The 19032-nt window shown below is 38.6% G+C and overlaps 2 long non-coding RNA genes across 3 annotated transcripts; one reads left to right on the top strand and one right to left on the bottom strand.

Annotated features, from left to right (window-relative positions):
* Positions 1 to 1321: 1321 nt before the first annotated feature.
* Positions 1322 to 5787, top strand: LOC111902328 (uncharacterized). 2 transcript variants are annotated; one of them, XR_008225525.1, is made up of 8 exons: positions 1322 to 1752; positions 2417 to 2484; positions 2576 to 2727; positions 3021 to 3128; positions 4710 to 4770; positions 4862 to 5051; positions 5120 to 5273; positions 5518 to 5787. It is a non-coding gene; the product is annotated as an uncharacterized LOC111902328 (long non-coding RNA). The 2 variants fall into 2 exon arrangements; XR_008225524.1 differs by having other exon boundaries at positions 1322 to 2484.
* LOC128127622 (uncharacterized) lies at positions 4332 to 4774 on the bottom strand. The gene is made up of 3 exons (XR_008225523.1): positions 4684 to 4774; positions 4510 to 4616; positions 4332 to 4438 (listed from the first exon to the last, which is right to left on the bottom strand). It is a non-coding gene; the product is annotated as an uncharacterized LOC128127622 (long non-coding RNA).
* Positions 5788 to 19032: the final 13245 nt, after the last annotated feature.

Here is a 19032-nt window from a genome sequence, read left to right as displayed (position 1 = left end):
GAGTGACACTTGTGACTCTCAGCTTTCCAAGGTCAATTCAAGGAGGAATTGGATTGTTATTGCTATATAACAATCAAGGTATGTTCTTAAACCTAATTACATGTGAATTCTGATTTCCATATGCTAGAGTTAGGGTATATAGTCTTGGAATCAAAGTATGTACAATAGAGAAACCTAGATCCAAGCTTTAGGGTTTGTATGAGCACATAGGATGTCTTATGACCAAAACCCATCAGTGGTATCAGAGCCATGATTGGTTTCTATTGTATTGATGCTTGATGTAACTGAAAATCATGTTTTGGCCTCACTATTCGACCTGACTCGGCGAGTCAGCCCTACTCGGCAAGTTCCAGAGGGTGACTCAGCGAGTCGGCGCGTCAGATAGTGCTTATCTCGGGATTTCTTGCTGTTTTTTGCATTGGGATAATTACCTTATCATGTTAGATTAATATTAATCTGATTATATGATATATTTGACTATATTTTTAATCTAATTGAAGATATTTATCAATTAATAAGATAATTGCACTACAAGAAAAAAGGCCTTTTACGACGCGCAAAATACGACGCTCATTGATCTATGTTACGCAAAGGAGAGTGACATTAGAAAAATGTCATCTCTTCAAAAAATTTAAGGATAGAAGACACGCATTATTGCGCGCCCTTAAATTAGTGTCTAAAAAAAACACGGAGGGCACCTATAATAAAATGCGCGTCGTCTAAGGATGTCGCTTTATATTTTTTAATGGAACGCGCGTTCCATCCTTTAATAGTGGGGGAAAGGGGGAAATGAAATTCTGAAAAAATTAAAAACCCCGCCATGCTCTCCTCTACCTTCTTTCAATCGTTCTTCTCTCTCTCTCTCTCTCTCTCAATCAAATACCAAAAATTGACTATTGTTGGAACTAGGGTTCCGGTTCTTAGTGAAATCGAAGGTTTTTTGGTCACCAGGCCATGAAATTGATCAAAGGGGTACAGTTTAGAGTGATTTCCATATCAAGTAGAACAGTAGCTCCATTAAAATCAAGGTCTCGAAACTCCATGGTCAATCACCATCAACATTCTACTTCTTTATTTGTTCCAGAGGTTTGTCTTCCTTTATTACGAGTTTTATAACCTTTTTAAACAAACTCAATTATCCCTCGATACCTAATGTTATCTTTTGCGTTGTTGCTTCTGCTCTGTTCTTCTTGAAACCTCCCCACACTCTCATGTTGAAACATAATTTATGATATCAAGTTGGAAATCAATAGAAATGGCTATGAAGGTCGGTTGGGTTGGACGATTCTCTGGAGGATGAGAGAGATTTAGACATGGCAGATCGTAGGGCTACAGAGATTGAGCTTGATACCATGGAGGGTTTTGCGTCAAGGGAAAAGCTCCACCATCATCTCAACGACCAAGGTTGGTTAGGGTTTCTGTTTTTTTTTCTGTTTTTTCTTTTTCTCCTTCCCCAGTTGAAAATTCTCTTTGGTATGTGCTAGTTCTCTCTCCAGCTTCTCATTTTTTAAGATTAATTGTTAGTGGAAATAGGTTTTAGATTCATTGAAATGTTCTCTTTTGCTTCCTTTTCTCTAATGAGCATTATCCGTTCTATTTCATATCTAATTTATATGATCTGATTCTCTTTTTGTTTATTGGGTTTTATGTGTTAATCTGTGATAAAAATAAGTTCACTTTTTTGTGCAGGTTTCTTGACTTGAAGTTTAGTTTGTCTATCATATTTAGAGATAATAAACGAGTCTCTGGGAGGTATGCAATGAGCTTTAAGTAGGTCAATTAATAGATCCCATGAATCCAAGTGCACCACTTGCATGAGTTGGATGAAGTTGTGGGTTACATGAGCCTGTGTTACCCTTTTGGGCTAACTGCCTCGGTTCTGTTTGGAAGACATCATAAGGCCATATTACAATCTCCAAAAAAAACTTTCCTTGTTCTTGTTTGCTTTAACTTCATCAGCCTCCAGATCTAATATTAATTTTTCTCTTAGATTCAGAAATTGATAAATCTCTTAAACAAGGTTTATCCCATTTTTTTCTTCAGTAGTGTAGAAAGACATGTTGCCAATGTATACGGTTGTTGAATTTTGGAGTGCGTGTTCATATTCTTATTGTGTTCCTGGAAACCTTTTGTCACGATACGCTGAAATCTTTGTTGGATCCTGTAACATTAACATAGGTAATGAATAGAATGCACACTGATAAGTGATATTGGTAATTTAGTAATTTTAAAAATAGGAAAAATATTGGATATTACCTTGAACAGCAACGCCATTGCACCTTATCTGAAAATGAAGACAAGTAGTATATTGTGTTGTTACTCTCGAGTTAATAGTTACACATGCTTATAGAAACAAATCTGATGATGTTTAAATTAGTATGACTATCACATTTGTTGCATGAAATTATTCTTACAGAACCAACTCTGATGATGTTTAAATTAGATGAGAAGCTGAAGTTGATAGAATCTCGTCTGGAAAGCAAAGTATTTACTAAACCACCTCAATACTCAACCCCTTTTACATTGTTTTCATCATATTGTTACATATAACAAGATACACTTTTTGTTATTGTAGAATTGAGGGCCCACTTCAGGCTTACATCCTCGTTGACGTACATCACGTGATATTCCTCCGGTGTGGAGTTAAGAATTTGGGGGTTTCTTTCAAGAAGCAAGTAAAATGTACAGCAACTAAAGTTTACTTGGTCTCAAATTCTTCTTGCCCAGGTTGTTTTTCTTCCCTCAGTGTACTTTTAGTTTTCCCGCATCTTCTTATAGTTCCGAGATGCTTTCCATGTGCTTATAAGCTTGCTGGTGTTTACAAACTTATTGGCACGCATAAACTCATTTATATCTTGTAATCAGCTTCATGTTTAATAAGAATATATATTGCGCATTTTGATTGTAGTCTGAGGCTTGTAAGGTTTTCAGGTCATATTGAATTAAAACTGCATAGGCTAAGTTGATGAACTGTTGTGAAGTGTATGTTGCTTTACGCTAATATATGTTTATGTTTTCAGGTTCCAATGGCTCCAAAACAGCCAAACACAGGACTCTTTGTGGGTCTAAATAAAGGGCATGTTGTCACCAAGAAGGAATTAGCACCTCGTCCTTCCGACAGAAAAGGGGTAAGTAACAAATCATGATATCTAAATTGTGTTGAGTTTCTTTTGGTTAAATTAATGGTTGTGTTTCTTTGGATTATATATAGAAAACAAGCATAAGATCACACTTCATGAGAAACCTTTTCATGTATATTTGAGATCTTTTGTCTTTAAAATAAAGGGCTTTGAATCATACCTTGAGCTACAGAACTCAAACGGAATCACGGGTGCCTATGATTCTGTTTTCCATCAGATCTATAGTCATATTGTAAAAATCATACCTTGAGTTATAGAACTCAAACGGACCCCAAACCAGTTCCCAAAGTTCACAAATTGAGTTGGCTAACTTTATTAAGCAGGCCAACCTCACTGGTAAGGACTTTATCTATGTGCAAGAATGGAATCTTTGCTGTTAGGTCTGATTCGGGTCTGTTCTGATATGTCATTTTGTTTTCATCATTTATAAGGCTTGGAAAAGGATCCAGAGTGATTCCAAGTTTCTATATGTTCCTGATATTATGAATTTAAGATCTGGAGCAGATGGGGTGTTATTTCCAATTATAAATTTGTTAGAATTGATCCAGACTCCAGATCAGTGGGCAGTCACCAGCTTTTACTAGTGTTGTGATTGTCCACAATGTGAATTTTATATCCGGAGCTTGGGAAATGCTTTTCATTCAATTCCAACTCTGAGACTTTCATTTGTATGTCCTTTACTTCTCTGAATTTTGGTATGGACGAATTCTACTTACAAGTTGGGTAGAATTGGCCAACCTCACTTGACTGTGTTGTTGGAGACAGAAGTGATACACCTTTTTGTAAAATTCATATTTAATTCATCCTTTGGAGTTAGAAGGAGTTCTTTATAGTTCTGGAATCCTGAATAATCATAGTTTCCTATAAAATTTAGTTAAAGCTATGTTTCTGTTTTAGATTTTGGAGTAAATCCATTTTGAACAGCAGGTCTGTTTTAGAGACCTTGCTGTGATTACTCTTTTCTCAACTCATAGCTTCATTACTTCTCCTTTCTAACCTTTAGTCCTTCTAAGATGGGTTTTAAAAGTTTAAAATTTTTGCAAGTGTGCTATTGAAAATGAATAGCTGTACAACTCTTTGTTGTATCTCAGTATCAATGCATGTTCCATATCTGTCAATGTGTGTGAAATTAAATATTATCAAATTTTGCATATACAAAAAAAAAGTGTAGCTCCTATTTATTATAAACTCATTTGCTGAATATTGCCCAGATCTGGTTTTGTAATTCGGGATCTGGTGGTTGAGAGTGCATCAAAATCTTTGCGTATGTTGAGAGAAGAATGGATATTGTTGGAGTCCTGTAGAAACAAAAAAAAATGGATGATGATCACAAAAGAAAACATAGATGTATAGAAATAGAAATACTCACGATACAGTAGGAAGCTTCTCATGTATAATGACAAAAATGTCCTTTGGGCTACACCCAGGTCGTCTGGCCAAAAGATGGCTGTATTCTCCAAGCAGATAAGCGCTAACCTGCATAATGACATCAGCATACAGTTGTCTATATTTGTGTAGGAAATATAAGATATAATCTACATACCTTCACCATTGTCTCATGTATTGCAGGCTTATCAAGATATTCTCTAGCTTTGAGAGCTGCATAAGGCTAATGATTAAAAAAAGAAAAGTGAGTCAGTAGTAAGTCCTATGAACTTTAATAATGCAGATACCAATCTACATTCTACAATACCAAATTAATTAGAATATTCATGAATCAGAATGGAGATTCTAAAGATCATCATCCAAATGCACCAAAATTTAGAGTAAGATCGAACCACTATTAATGAAGGTATTCTACTGGGCTAGGATGCTTGTTGCTTGGATATGGAGCCATGGAAGAACTTGGACCCTTCCGTGTTAACAGTGATGGAAAAACACTCTACCCCAACCACTATGCATGGAACAATGGTAACAAAAATTCCTTTAATTACTATGTCCCATTCACATCACTTATAATCTTAGTCCCTGTCTTGCAGGTGCATGCCTAACCCTATAAAACCTTTGCTTTTGAGGTACTAACTGTTTTCTCCTGGAATTTTTTTTGCCTGAGATTTTTTGCTGCCAGCTATCCCTTCGGGACCACTCTTATGTATTATGTTAAAAGCACCAATTCAGAAATTTGCTGATTATGTAAGTCAGCTTTCCTCTTCCTTTTTGCTTTTTATTATTTATGCACCCTTATGCCACAAATCTCTTTATTTATCATACTAAATATGCAACCATCCCTTATTTTACTCCTAACTTGTTGTATAATTCATTCATGTCAGCTGCATATATGTTGCATAAAATAAATTGGTAAAAGTAGACATGTGAATTATGCATCTGTTATCTCAAATCTTACATTTATTTTTATTTATGTTATTGTTTTTTCCAGCTTTTAGGTGTTGGTGTCAAGCTTGTTGGCAATACAGTGTGGAGTACCCTCTTTCATCAATTCTTAATAGTGATGTCACGTGAGAAATCATTTTTCTTTTTGTTAAACAAGTCTTTATTATCATGTATTAGGTCATACCATGGGTAAAAACAGCCTTGCCCCTGGTTCCGGGGTTGTCACAAAATACTTGACTTTTTAACTTTGTTTGTGGTTTCATTTAGTAATAATCCTTCTGAGGGGGTGTTTGTTGGGCTGCTTCTTTCAATGTCATTAACAACAGTGGTAAGTAAAATCTTACTACTATGAACCTCTTTTGCTTAAACCTACCTTATTGACCTGTAGCTGATTAAACATTAAATTAATTATGCAGGTTTTGAAGTTTTTGATGGAAAAGAATAGTGTTAATGCTCTTCATAGAAAAGTATGTTGGTATTTTAGGAAATTTGGCTAATAATTTAGTTAAGTATATAAAAAATGTTGAAATCTTACATTTGTCTACTATTGGAATGATTATTTGTAGTATTACATTTGTCTACTATTCGAATGATTATTTGTATAACATTAACTTTTGTGCAATGCATTGTATTATTTGTATATGGTATTTTATTTTCCATTATGTGACATAAAATGCAAATTTAATATGAAAATAAGTAAATCCATAAATAATTTTTTTTTAATTTAAAATTACGATACGCAAAAATGTGTGTCATCTTCATTTATGACATGGCATTTCTTGACAGGGGCTTTCTTGATACGCATTGCGTGTCATTAACACGCGCGTCGTAAGGTTACGACACGCGAATGCGTGTCGTCTTCCTTTATGACAGGGCCTTCCTTGATACGCATTGCGTGTCGTAACCGCGCGTCGTATATGCGTGTCATAAATGCGCGTCGTAAATGCACGTCGTCTCTAGACGACGCGCAAATGCGCTTCGTCTATCTTTATGACATGGCCTTCCTTGACACGCATTTGCGCGTCGTCTGAGCCATTTACGACGCGCAATGAGCGTCGTAAAAGGCCTTTTTTCTTGTAGTGTTGTTTACTTATAAGATAATTGATTAATTATTTTAAGTAAATTGATAAATTATTTTGCAAGAAATCATCAAATATGGATAATTATGTGATTAAATGTTAATTTGAATTATTATTTGATCCTTGTTGTTGTGAAAAGTTTCATATTTGGCCCTTTAGGTTTTATAGTTTAAATTTGAACCCCAAAAGTTTTGTTGTTTTGAAATTTAAATAGTTGAAACCCTAATGTTTTGAAAAAGGTTTCAAAACTTGCCCTCAAGTTTTGGAATTTAAATTTTGATTAAATAGTTTAATTTTGATGTATATTTAAATTCTAAACCCTAATGTGTTGAAATGTTTCAAAACTTGCCCTCAAGTTTTGGAATTTAAAAGTTGATTAAAAGTTTAATTAGGAATGTTAAATTCTAAAACTCTAGTATTGTTTTGAAAAAGTTCACATCACACCCTTATGGTTTTATTAATTAATTAAGGTGTATAATTAAAAGAGGTTTAGTAAATCCATAAAATTTTAGGTTTACAATTTAATTGAATTAAAAGTATAATTGTTAAATTAGACCACCTAGTATTTTGAAAGTATAAAATACACCCTATACTATATATAACATTAAAAGTCTAACATTATATATATGTATGAGTAAAAGTCAGTCTTACCGTTAGTAGGCCTCATTCTCGAAGCTGGTCTATAAGGGGTGTTTAAGGAAATTGCCTATAAAATGGCGATTGAATAGGTATCCACTCTTACCCACCGCACTCTTGACTAGTGGAGGGTCGTTAGCCGAACGGGTAGGATAGGACGAAACCTTCCATTATAAGTATAATGAATTATTAAAGTAACTAAATGTTTCATAAAATTCCCAATCTTAGTTACTTAGGCAAAAGTGAATTGATGCAATTCCATGAAATTACATTTTGTGCCCTTGCAAAGACGTTAGTGGAGCGTGTGTGGTTAACAGTCACACTAAATGGTTCTAAGCAAAGGTAGCAAAGGGTGACTCAATGTTTGTCATAGTTCGGTGGAGCGTGTGTGGTTTACCGGCACATCGAATTGGTGACTGTAACATGTGAGGGCACCATGTAAGTTTGCATGGTTATTCACACCCGCTTTGTGATCCTCGGCATCCCATGTCACAAACTAGAGGGGAATATCGAGATTTAAACATGCCATTGAAAGTTCAATGAATCTCAAAGGATCTAGGAGTTTTCATAGATTTAAAACTTAAATTTCTTTTCGTTTTTCATGGTGGAAATTAGTGAATCGTCATTCACTTACCTTCAAATGTTCTGCAATTTGGGTTACGGCATCCCTCTCCCGAGTTGTAGAATATTGTGTTGGGTCCTAGCCTTAGTATTTCATTTAGGTGATTTACTAAGGACTCAATCAATCAACTAACTTGAAATTTTTTTTTCTCCCGTTTTGTAGATGTCAAAGTTCGACAACTATGGTCTTCCCAAATCCCGTGGAACAAGCATTCCACATGAAGATGGTATTCCACGATTCAATCGAGGAACAAGAAATCATGCTTCACTTCCTCCTCCTCCTCCTATTGTTCTCCCCAACCCACAAGATCGAAGAATTGAAAGGTTCAATATCACTAAAGCCCTATTGGAAATGAAACATGAAGATGGTAAATCCGTGTGTGCCCACGTTCTAGGAATGAAATCACACATTGATAGGTTGATAATGATGGGTGTGTCATTCCCGAATGAGTTGGCTGTAAATTGGGTTTTGCAGTCACTTCCAGAATCATATAATGAGTTCAAAAGAAAGTATTATATGATGGATCATGACGACAACCTCATTGACCTAACTTACATGCTCATTGCTGCTGAATTAGAAATGATTTGGCGAAGCAATGGAGCGTATTTGTTGGGAGAGTCAACCGACCATACTTCCGAGGACGTTCTAGGAGAACCGACCTGCGTTTGCTGCCAAAAGAAAGGGCGTTGGATACAAGTCTGCCCAAAGAGCCTGAAGAGTCCAGAAGATGGGAGAGTCAAAGAGTATGGCTGCGCTTCAGGTAAAATCCACTATCTAACTCCATTAAGTTCCTATTCATTAATTCTTAATAGATAATGTAATAAGATTTCATTTGAATGTTTTACAGGATCGGTGAAAAGAAAGGAAGCTTGGTGAAAGAGCAAGATGAATCTAATCACAAGGAATGGATCTTGATCACATGGACTTGAAGATTAAATTTTGATCTTAGATAGTTATGATAGAGTTGTTAGAAAATTTTCTTTTGAAATACATAGTTTTCAATGGATTTTGCATTGTAAGGACATATGTTTTCCGCTGCTTTTATAAATAAATTTTCGTTTGACTTATTCATTTATTTGTTTCCTTGCAATGAAATCGTTATGAAAATTGGTGTTTGCATATTTCTACAACAAATGGATATGATTCTTATTTATGGTGTTTATGGAAAAGTCGAGAATTTACCAAATAGGGAGAGTTTTCTCATCGCCCAAGTTTCAATTGGACAGAAATTTGGAATCATGCAACTTGGTTGCACGATGAATGAGAAATTTCATATTTGGAAATTAGACTAATTCATTGACAAAGTGTCAAGTGAAGGACTTGGAGATCGAATACACAAAGTTGCATATTGATCAAGTCCACCATAAGAGTAACAAAGATATTCGTCATGATTTACTAAAAGCTTAGTAAATATGATTATACTTACAAGATTAAGTGTAATTCTGAATTGATTAAAGGGTTTAGATCAATAGCAGAACGAATAAGAAGAATCAAGTAGGCAGAAAGATAAAAGTTTCTCCATTCTAAGAAGAAGGGAGAGTAGCTTTTATGCCTTATGATAGGTCTTAATGATTAAGAACCATATCTCAATTGATCCTCTAAGTGAGTCTTAGTACAATTGTATGTCTAAGAAGAGGAATCAAGAATTGAAGAAATGGTTAAATCAAGAAGTCTATCATACTTCGTTCCAATAACAAGTCTTAAAGTTAAGATTGTGACAATGAGTGAAAAGTATTAAAGGTTTATAACATTCATCAAATATGGAAAGTTGTGATGTCTTGGATAAGACAAAGACCAACTAGGACCAATTTATGAAGTGTTTGATAAAAACTACACTAACTCTTGAATATTTGTTTGTCAAGAAATGTTTTGACAAGAGAATCTTATATGTCAAGGAGTCAGTGGGAGTCTTAATGGTCTTGAAAGGTTTCAAGAACAAATCAAATAAACCTTACCGATCATCACTAGCACACGAGTTGAGGTTTAAAACCTATCGTGATAACATTATTTTGTTTCCGTGCCAATCCAATCGAGTTAACTATGCATGTGAGTTCTATGAGTTCTCATTTTGAATGCATAAAAGGCAAAGCACCTTAATCAATGAAAGGTACATTGATAGGAAAAGGTGAGCTGCTTAACTACTTGGAAGACGTGGTGGGCAGCTGTGCTACCATAAGGCAAGAAATCAAGATCAAGAAAGTTCGATCCATAAGAGTTTGAATTTGTCATAAACTTTGGTTTTGACAAATTCACATGGATAGGAACAAATACACTGTTTAAATCTAAGTGTCATAAGATTTCCTCCTTCATGAAAATGATTGTGAGGAAATGCTTTCACTAAGACATATTTTAAGAAGATAGTGATTGTAAAATTGCGTTCTCGAATTCAATTATGGTTACGGCATCCCTTTCCATAATTTGAATTGTGAGGTTTGGCAATTAGTCTTAATTGTTTAGACACACATATGAAATATCAAAGACAAATGTGTATAAGTTCAAGAAACCTTGATAAAAGATTATCAAAGCACTAAGAATTAGAAACATGAACTTAAGAAATTCAATAAGCATTGTTTTTCTGAAAGTTAAGATGTTTATGAATACATGTCGAAGCTAGTGGGAGCATAAGTGTTATGTTTTATAATAATCATCAAGATAGTGGGAGCATAAAAGTTATGATTGTATGGTTATTAAGGAAAGTATTGCAAGGTTAGCAATATTAATTATAGAAAACAAGAGTCATACTTTGCAAAGTCGCAATAGTTGAAGAGTTGTTTTGCTATAATTAAGGGAGAGAATATTATGCTTCATTTCAAATCTAAAGGTTTAGGTTGAGAAATGTTAATAAAATTTAGTCAAAGGTACAAAGTGTGTTCTTAAAATTTCGATTATGATTACGGCATCCCTCTTCACTATTCGAATTTTGAGAACATAGCAAATAAAACATTATGCGTCGTGTCCCATACGCTTCGGGTATAGGATCGATTGCAAATGCTTTAATGTTTGACCATTCTAAAATTTTCCAAATGTCGAGCACATTTAGAGGGAAAAAGGACTAGAATTGGTTTTGACTAAAATAATTAAACAACTATCAAAGGACAATCCAAAGTTCGACGAGGATTGGTCGCTTGTGAGTAGTTGGAAGTATAGTATTGGAAAATATGGAAATGTTTTCATATTGGATGGACCATATCAATATCATTACGAATAGATAAGATTCTATTAAGTATGAGTTGTCATATGGAACATATGGAAGTGTGTCCATATTGGGAATTGAATATTAAGAAATCTATGACTAGATTAGATACTTTTATGCAAAAGGATGTTCAAAGAATGTACTTTGAGTGAGAGACATCACGTCTATGGAATTGTCTTGTAACAATCTCCGATAGAGGACTTTGTAATATCATTGGCAATAGTCTTTGTGACTTTGGTGCAGTGACATTACGAAAGGATAGTTGCATAGAATGTTAGAATCTAGCATATTCTATAAGTAGCAAGAATTTGATATTCTTTAACTTATGAAAAACGGATTTGGAGTTGTGAAATGAGAAGGATTGGAAATGTGTTCAATGTCATCTATTTCACAAAGTAAGAACCATAGGTAAACATTGTGTGCATGCTAGGAGCATGGGACAAGTGTTGGAATTCAAGTAAGAAGTTGATTACCCGAAACAACAAATAATGAGTAATCAATATGGTGATAAATAAAAGGCGTTTTTATTTATACTCAAAGGTTTGAGGCCATATGGGATTAGTATTATTCTTGTGTTTCACATTTGCATGTTTTGACTTCCAGAATAATTGAGTTTATTAAGAATAATCGAATTATTCAAACGGGCCACAGTCGTTCATATGTTGGGAGTAGGTATGAAAGAAGACTGTCGTGAATTGGTGTGTGGATTGTCTAAAGAGCATTAGACATAAGCAAATGTTTGCTGCAACGTTCATGAGTGCTTACCAATATGATTTGAGCATTGGATTAAACCCACGCTCACTTGGATCATTCCATGAATTGTATCATGAGTGATTGGTGAGACGATAACATCTTATATTCTTGAAACCGAGATGTGTGAGTTGTATCTTGCTAATCGGTTGCACATTGATAATATGTAAACGCACTAGTAACTTGGTGTTATAAAACATATTGTTGTGTGTGATTCGGTGAGTGAGTGCAAGCAAGCATTGTATCAAAGTTTATCCGTTCCTTTTATCCAAAGTAGGATAAAAGCGATATCTTTGGGCCCCTCGATGATTTAGTGATGACAAACGTAAATGCTCGGCCGGGCTAGGGCTAATTTGATTTGTTTAATTAGTCAGTCGTCATAAATCGGGAATCGAGATATAGTACAAAGAGAATGATTTGAAATCATATCTCATATGATATCTAGAATGGAGGAATATATGATCCCTTATCTAAGGACGCGCGTATTTGATATGATCAGAGTTGACAGCGGCTTTGGAAAGCTACGATTGCAGATCGGGATCCGAAGTCATACGCAGAATAGTTGTTAGACTTATCCAAGTGGGAGACTGTTGGATTAGTGTCTAAGTCCATAACTATTTTGGTATGTACTTGACCCGATGGTGCATGGTCCTTTTGGGTTGCCTTCACCAAAGCAACTTGAATGGAGAAATAAATAAAGAGAGAGAGAGAGGTTATTATGATTTATTAATATGTTATAAGAATAATATATTAAAGGAGAAATCATATTTGTTTAATTAATATTGGTCAATAATTAATTAAGAATTAATTTTGTGATCAAGTGTAATTAATTAAACTAGAGGGGCTGAATTGTAATTATGTGATAGTTACAAAATAAGGTAAGGATTATCTTATATATATGGTGAACGAATTTGAGGTGTAAATCCTTTAGAATTCGACTAGGATAAGGGTTTCTAGGACTTATCTTATGGTTGCTTGGTGGAAAAGCAACTAGATAAGGATAAGGACTAAAACCTTAATCTTTACACCTATATAAACCCCCTAGGGCTTAGGAATTCGTCTAACCCTTCCCAAGAGGTCCTAAGGACGAATTCTAACCTCCCTCCTCTCTCTTTATACCTTCTCCACTTGCTTATGGTGTTTGTAAGCCATTAGAGGAGTGACACTTGTGACTCTCAGCTTTCCAAGGTCAATTCAAGGAGGAATTGGATTGTTATTGCTATATAACAATCAAGGTATGTTCTTAAACCTAATTACATGTGAATTCTGATTTCCATATGCTAGAGTTAGGGTATATAGTCTTGGAATCAAAGTATGTACAATAGAGAAACCTAGATCCAAGCCTTAGGGTTTGTATGAGCACATAGGATGTCTTATGACCAAAACCCATCAGGACCATAAACACCTTTTAAGGTGTTAAACTATCCCTCAAACACCTCCAAAAGCTTCCACGAGTGCCTAGAGCCTTGTAATCCTTCGTTTGATACACCAAAACATAGGATTCATGGACAAAATGAGTTTACTACTATAAAATCATGTTCTAACATCCGGAATTTCAGGTATTTTATTTATTTGGTGAATTTCAAGTTTTATGGAAGAACTCGGCGAGTTGATGCGTAGACTCGCCGAGTAGAGACACGAATCATTATCCGGGTGGATGGCTGGACTCGGCGAGTCCACTCTGTTTAATGAAACCCTAATTCCTCGGGTTTAGGGCCTATTTAAAGGGCCTTATGGCCGTCATTTGCGGCTACCAGACCCCAGAGAGAAACCCTAAGTGAGCTCATGTTTGTGAGAGGAAAGGAGTCATTTCTTGATCATTTGTTAGTGTTTTGCAAATAGAAGAGGACCCAAGACAAGAGGAGGCTGAAAAAGGTGCTAATCTGGTGATTCCAGAGCTCAGAGACTTCATTTTGAGGTATTCATTCGATCCTTCTTCATTTTATGGTGTAATTCTTAGAGTTAGGGCTTTTTAGCCCTTTAGAGGATAGTTATAAGGAGTAATTGGTCCCTTCTCGTGTTGGTGCTGTAGATCTGGACCCAAAGAGATCCAGAGACCCTTTTCCCTTGAGCTTTATGGGTGTTAATGGAGGTTATGAGCTTAGGATGTCATTTTAGAGGCCATATCTTCAAATAAGGCCTTTGAGCCTTTGCATGAGCACCAAGATGCTAGCTTTACATGATTATAAGGCTTTGGGAAGCTGGATCTATGGTTTAGAGGAGAGGATCTGACCTCAGGAGGCCAGTTCAGCTTGAGCATGGCATGAACTCGCCGAGTTCATTAGCCGACTCGGCGAGTAGGACGAGGGTTTTCCTGATAATCACACAGTTGGTGACTCACTGAGTTGGGGAAACGACTCGGTGAGTTAGAGGGAATCTAGAGGACAGAGTGCACGATGGTACTCGCCGAGTCAGGAGCCGGACTCGGCGAGTTGGGTCGGGACATTTCACAGAATGTGGCCAGTGATGATTTGTAGAGTTGAGGTTGACTCAGTGAGTCGAATGAGGACTAGGAGGGCGAAGAACACGTGTGGACTCGCCGAGTCACAGTTGTGCACTCGGCGAGTTTGGTCAAGGTTGACCGTTGACTTTGTTGACTTTTAGGGTTAGTCAATGTTTGGACCTTAGAGTCATCAGAAGGGTAGGATAGTCTTTTACCCTTCGTAGAGGATGTATATATAGAGAGACAGAGTTTAGCCTAGCCCAGAGGGTTGTATTAATTAGAGTATTTATTTCATGTGATTAGGCAGGGGCTAGACCAGAGTTTACCGATTCAGAGATTTACTGAGATATCCGAGGTGATCTGACTATACTTTACCTTGAGTAGGTAACTAGAGTTATGCGATACAGTGTTTGTATGCTATATATATATATATATATATATATATATATATATATATATATATATATGTTATGTGTTGTACTGCATTATTCTATGTGATTTATGCTGTGCATGTTACAAAGTTAGAACCTAAGGGTTCACAGAGCTTGGGTGCACGGACCCACAGAGTTATAGCCTCGAGTAGCTAATATTTGTTATATGTGGTATTTTGGGGAACTCACTAAGCTTTGTGCTTACAGTGTTTTGTGTTATGTGTTTCAGGTACTAGTGAGGATCGCGGAAAGGCGCCGGCTTGATCAGTACGCACACGGGATTTTATGTTATGAGATCTTGGGATTGATATATGTTATGAATTGAGTTTTAAACAATGTTGTTTTATGAATAATGAATGAATTATGTTTTTATAAAATGCGAAAAATTGTTTTGGAAATTACGGTGTTACAAGTTGGTATCAGAGCCTTGGTTTGCGAGATTCGAGTACACCTTCGGGCGTATTTGAACTCAAACTGAGGATTTGAGAAATATTTTCAAAAGAGAACGAAGATTTCTAAAAAAGAGTGAAAGATTTTTGAAAACGCAGAGCAGAGTCGTGTGTACGATCAGTCAGCGCCCGACGTTGATTTCCTAAAATACCCTTATGTTATATGTTTATGAGATTGATATGATGTATTCTCGTACTAGAGTGGGCTAGGTATTCCTATTAGGACTAGAGTGGCCTGATTTGAGATGCCTTAGCCTAGGGGGGGTGAGCTGCTATGAGATGCTTGAGAGTGAGTAGGTAGCAGTGAGGAGCTTATGAGAGATCTGTTAGAGAATGGGTTATACATAATAGAGTACTTGGGACTTGGGATCCTAAAAGGAGGACTTGGGGTGTATACTGATACGGTGTGGATGGTAGTATTGGGCCCATACTACTGAAAACACCGGGGCGGTGTACAGTTCAAGTAAGAATCTTCGGGATGCCAGGGATCAAGGAGGGATGAGTTATCGAGTGCGAGTATGCTCGAGTGAGTTTCTAATATATCGTATGTTGTATTTCAGAGGTAGATCATGGTGAGGACACGTCATATGCCAGAGAGCAGCGGGACTAGTGATGAGGAGATCCGCCGGATCATCCATGAGGAGGTGGCTGCGGCCATCAGGGCAGAGATACCAGAGATGTTCGGGTCTATTAAGCCAACGCTGATTGAGACTTTTGACAAGCGTTATGCCGCTCTTTCTAAGGCTGTTGTTGCAGCGGCCACCGCAGCCGTCGCTGCTGCTAGGCCGCAGGGGGGTGACTCATTGTTGTTCAGGAATTCAGCAACACGAAGCCACCAGAGTTTGATAGGACGCAGGATCCGATTGCAACGATGAGATGGGTATCTGACATTGAGGGGTGTTTATATACATGCTCGTGCCTGGAGCACTTGAGGGTTCGGTTTGCGCTAAACCAGCTTCGCCTGGAGGCGAAGGACTGGTGGAAGTTCGCGACAGCACACTATTCTCCAGCAGAACTTGCTGCGGTGACCTGGGAGAGGTTCACCACCATGTTTCGTGATGAGTACGTTCCCTCGGTGGAATGGGATCGGTTGGCACAGGAGTTTTTGACCCTCAAGCAGGGTACGGAGTCGGTTACGGTTATTACCAGGATGTTTCATGAGAGGGCGATGTTCTGCCCTGAGAACGTGTCTACTGAGCAGGCACATATGAGCCATTATCTGAGTATTTTGAGGAGAGATATTCGGGAGTTCGTGGCGAACTCCTCGTACCGGACATTTGCCGAGCTTCAGGAAAATGCCCGGAAGAGGGAGATCGAGCTAGAGACTCGGGCTAGGGAGGAGGCGGAGTCTCAGGGGAGGGATCGGCGACCGGCGCAGTCCCAGCCAGTAGCCAAGCGGGCCAAGCCCACTGATTCCAGAGCAGGGAGCCAGAAAGGCCGCACTTGTGGAAAGTGTGGCAAGGAGGGGCATATGGCCGAGGACTGCCCCAAGGGGTTTGCAGTGTGTTTTCACTGCAACCAGACCAGACACCGGAAGGCCGAGTGTCCGCAACTGCGAGGCTCAGCACAGGGAGCTTCTTAGGGGTCTGCCCCTGCTGCTGTTAGAGTTTCTGATAGTCGGCCGGTGAAGACCGAGACGCCGAAGGCTCGGGGGAGAGCCTTCTAGTTGACTGTGGAAGAGGTCCGCGCAACGCCCGATGTCGTGGCTGGTATGTATTATTTCATGTATTCATTTTAATGTTTGAGATTTTGTGCTTATATTATGATTTGCATAGGTACTTTTCTTGTGAATTCCGTACCTGCTTTGGTGTTATTTGACTCGGGTGCGAGTCGATCTTTTATATCGTTGGCTTTCAGTCAACACATCAGTATTAGTCGAGAGGCGTTGAGTCAACCTCTGAGAGTCTCCATCGCCAATGAGAGAGCAGTGTATTCCACGGAGGTGATTCGAGGATGTGTACTCGAGATTTTCGGTGTAGAGTTTCCTATTGATTTGGTCCCGATCGCGATGGGGGACGTCTGTGTTATCCTGGGCATGGATTGGTTGACCAGATTTGGAGCAGTTATCGATTGCGAGCGGCAAATGGTGACTATACGAGACCTAAGTAGGGGATTTCTTACGGTGTACGACGAGGGTACCCGTCCCAATTCAACGTTTTGTTCGGCTACTAGAGCGAGGCAGAGTCTACAATAGGGTTGTAGTGGTTTTGTAGCGTATGTGATGGATACGAGAGTTGATGCAGAGAGACCAAGTTCGGTTGAGGAGGTTCCGGTAGTGCGTGAATTCCCGGATGTCTTTCCGGAGGAGTTACCGGGTGTGCCTCCCGAGAGGCAGGTTGAGTTTCGCATTGATTTGATTCCAGGGGCAGCACCTATTGCCAAGGCGCCCTATCGCCTTGCACCTCTAGAGATGCAGGAGTTATCCTCGCAGCTTCAGGAGCTGCTGGGGAAGGGGTTTATTCGGCCGAGCAGCTCTTCGTGGGGAGCACCGATCCTTTTTGTGAAGAAAAAGGATGGTTCGCACCGAATGTGCATAGATTATCGAGAGCTGAACAAGTTAACGCTCAAGAACCGTTATCCTTTGCCGAGGATCAACGATTTGTTCGATCAGCTGCAGGGAGCATCTTGGTTTTCCAAGATTGATTTGAGATCTGGATATCATCAGATGAGGGTGCGCGAGGAGGATATCCAGAAGATCGCATTCAAGACTTGTTATGGGCATTACGAGTTCGTGGTGATGCCATTCGGGCTCACCAATGCACCTGCAGCGTTCATGGATCTCATGAACAGGGTATGCAGACCGATGCTGGATCGATCAATGATTGTGTTCATTGATGACATTTTGGTATATTCGAGATCCAGGGAGTAGCATGAGGAGCATTTGCGAGAAATCCTCAGTATGTTGAGATCGGAGAGGCTTTATGTCAAATTCTCGAAGTGTGATTTTTGGTTACGAGAGGTGCAGTTCCTTGGTCACCTCGTTAACCAAAAGGGGATTTTGGTTGATCCGGCCAAGATCGAGGCAGTGATGAGTTGGGAGGTGCCGAAATCTCCTTATGAGATCAGGAGTTTTCTGGGGTTGGCCGGTTATTATCGGAGGTTCATCAAGGATTTCTCCAAGATTGTTGTTCCTCTCACCAGGTTGACCCGGAAGGGTGTGGTGCTCAGCTGTGGCCCAGAGCAGCAGGCCTCATTTGAGACTCTTCGCCAGAGATTGTGCGAATCCCCGGTGTTGGCTCTTCCAGAGGGAATGGAGGACTTCGTGGTGTATTGTGACGCATCGATATCTGGGTTGGGCGCAAAAAGATTTAAGATGTGTGCTTCCTCCCTACTCCATGTTCCTCGTTGGGTTGTAGGTCTGGGGTGGAGTCGCACAACTGAACATCCTGCCGACCTCAATTATATACGGCTTGCATACACCAAGTATTAGTTGTTAACCCAAGTATGAGCTCTACCACGAACCTCATAGTAAAACCTTTCATCCTATCCCACGGAATGGGAGCTAGAGTCAAGAGAACCACGGTGGGTTGAGCTACTATAATGACGTCAAACCCGAAATTTGTTGTCATCCCGGTTAAGCCAACATAGTAGCTAACACCCTCAGTTGGTAAAGAAATCTGAGTCGTAAGAGTCAAGGACATTGACTACGACCATCCACTCACGCTTAATCCCACAAATTGAGCATCTCATCGAATATCCCGGAACCCTAGAAGCTACGATAAGTTAAACTCTAAGAAGAGTGGATGAGGAGATTAAAGTTCCGAGTGATGGAACCCTATACTCAGTAGATTTGACCTAGATCGAGAAAACTTAGAACCATTGGAAGAGTAGTTGCAGAAGATGTTCGCACTACTTAGGCACTTCGTCCACCCCGTTACCGACGAGTAGTGCCTAGGACACTCCACCCCCTTACGTGAGAGAAGTCACTGTCGCCCTGTAGACGATGGACCACATTCTC

The sequence above is a fragment of the Lactuca sativa genome, chromosome 8 (assembly GCF_002870075.4).
Source record: "Lactuca sativa cultivar Salinas chromosome 8, Lsat_Salinas_v11, whole genome shotgun sequence".
Taxonomy (NCBI): Eukaryota; Viridiplantae; Streptophyta; class Magnoliopsida; order Asterales; family Asteraceae; genus Lactuca; species Lactuca sativa.
The sequence above is the reverse complement of the archived record's forward strand: the minus strand, read 5'-3'. Positions and strand labels throughout refer to the sequence as shown.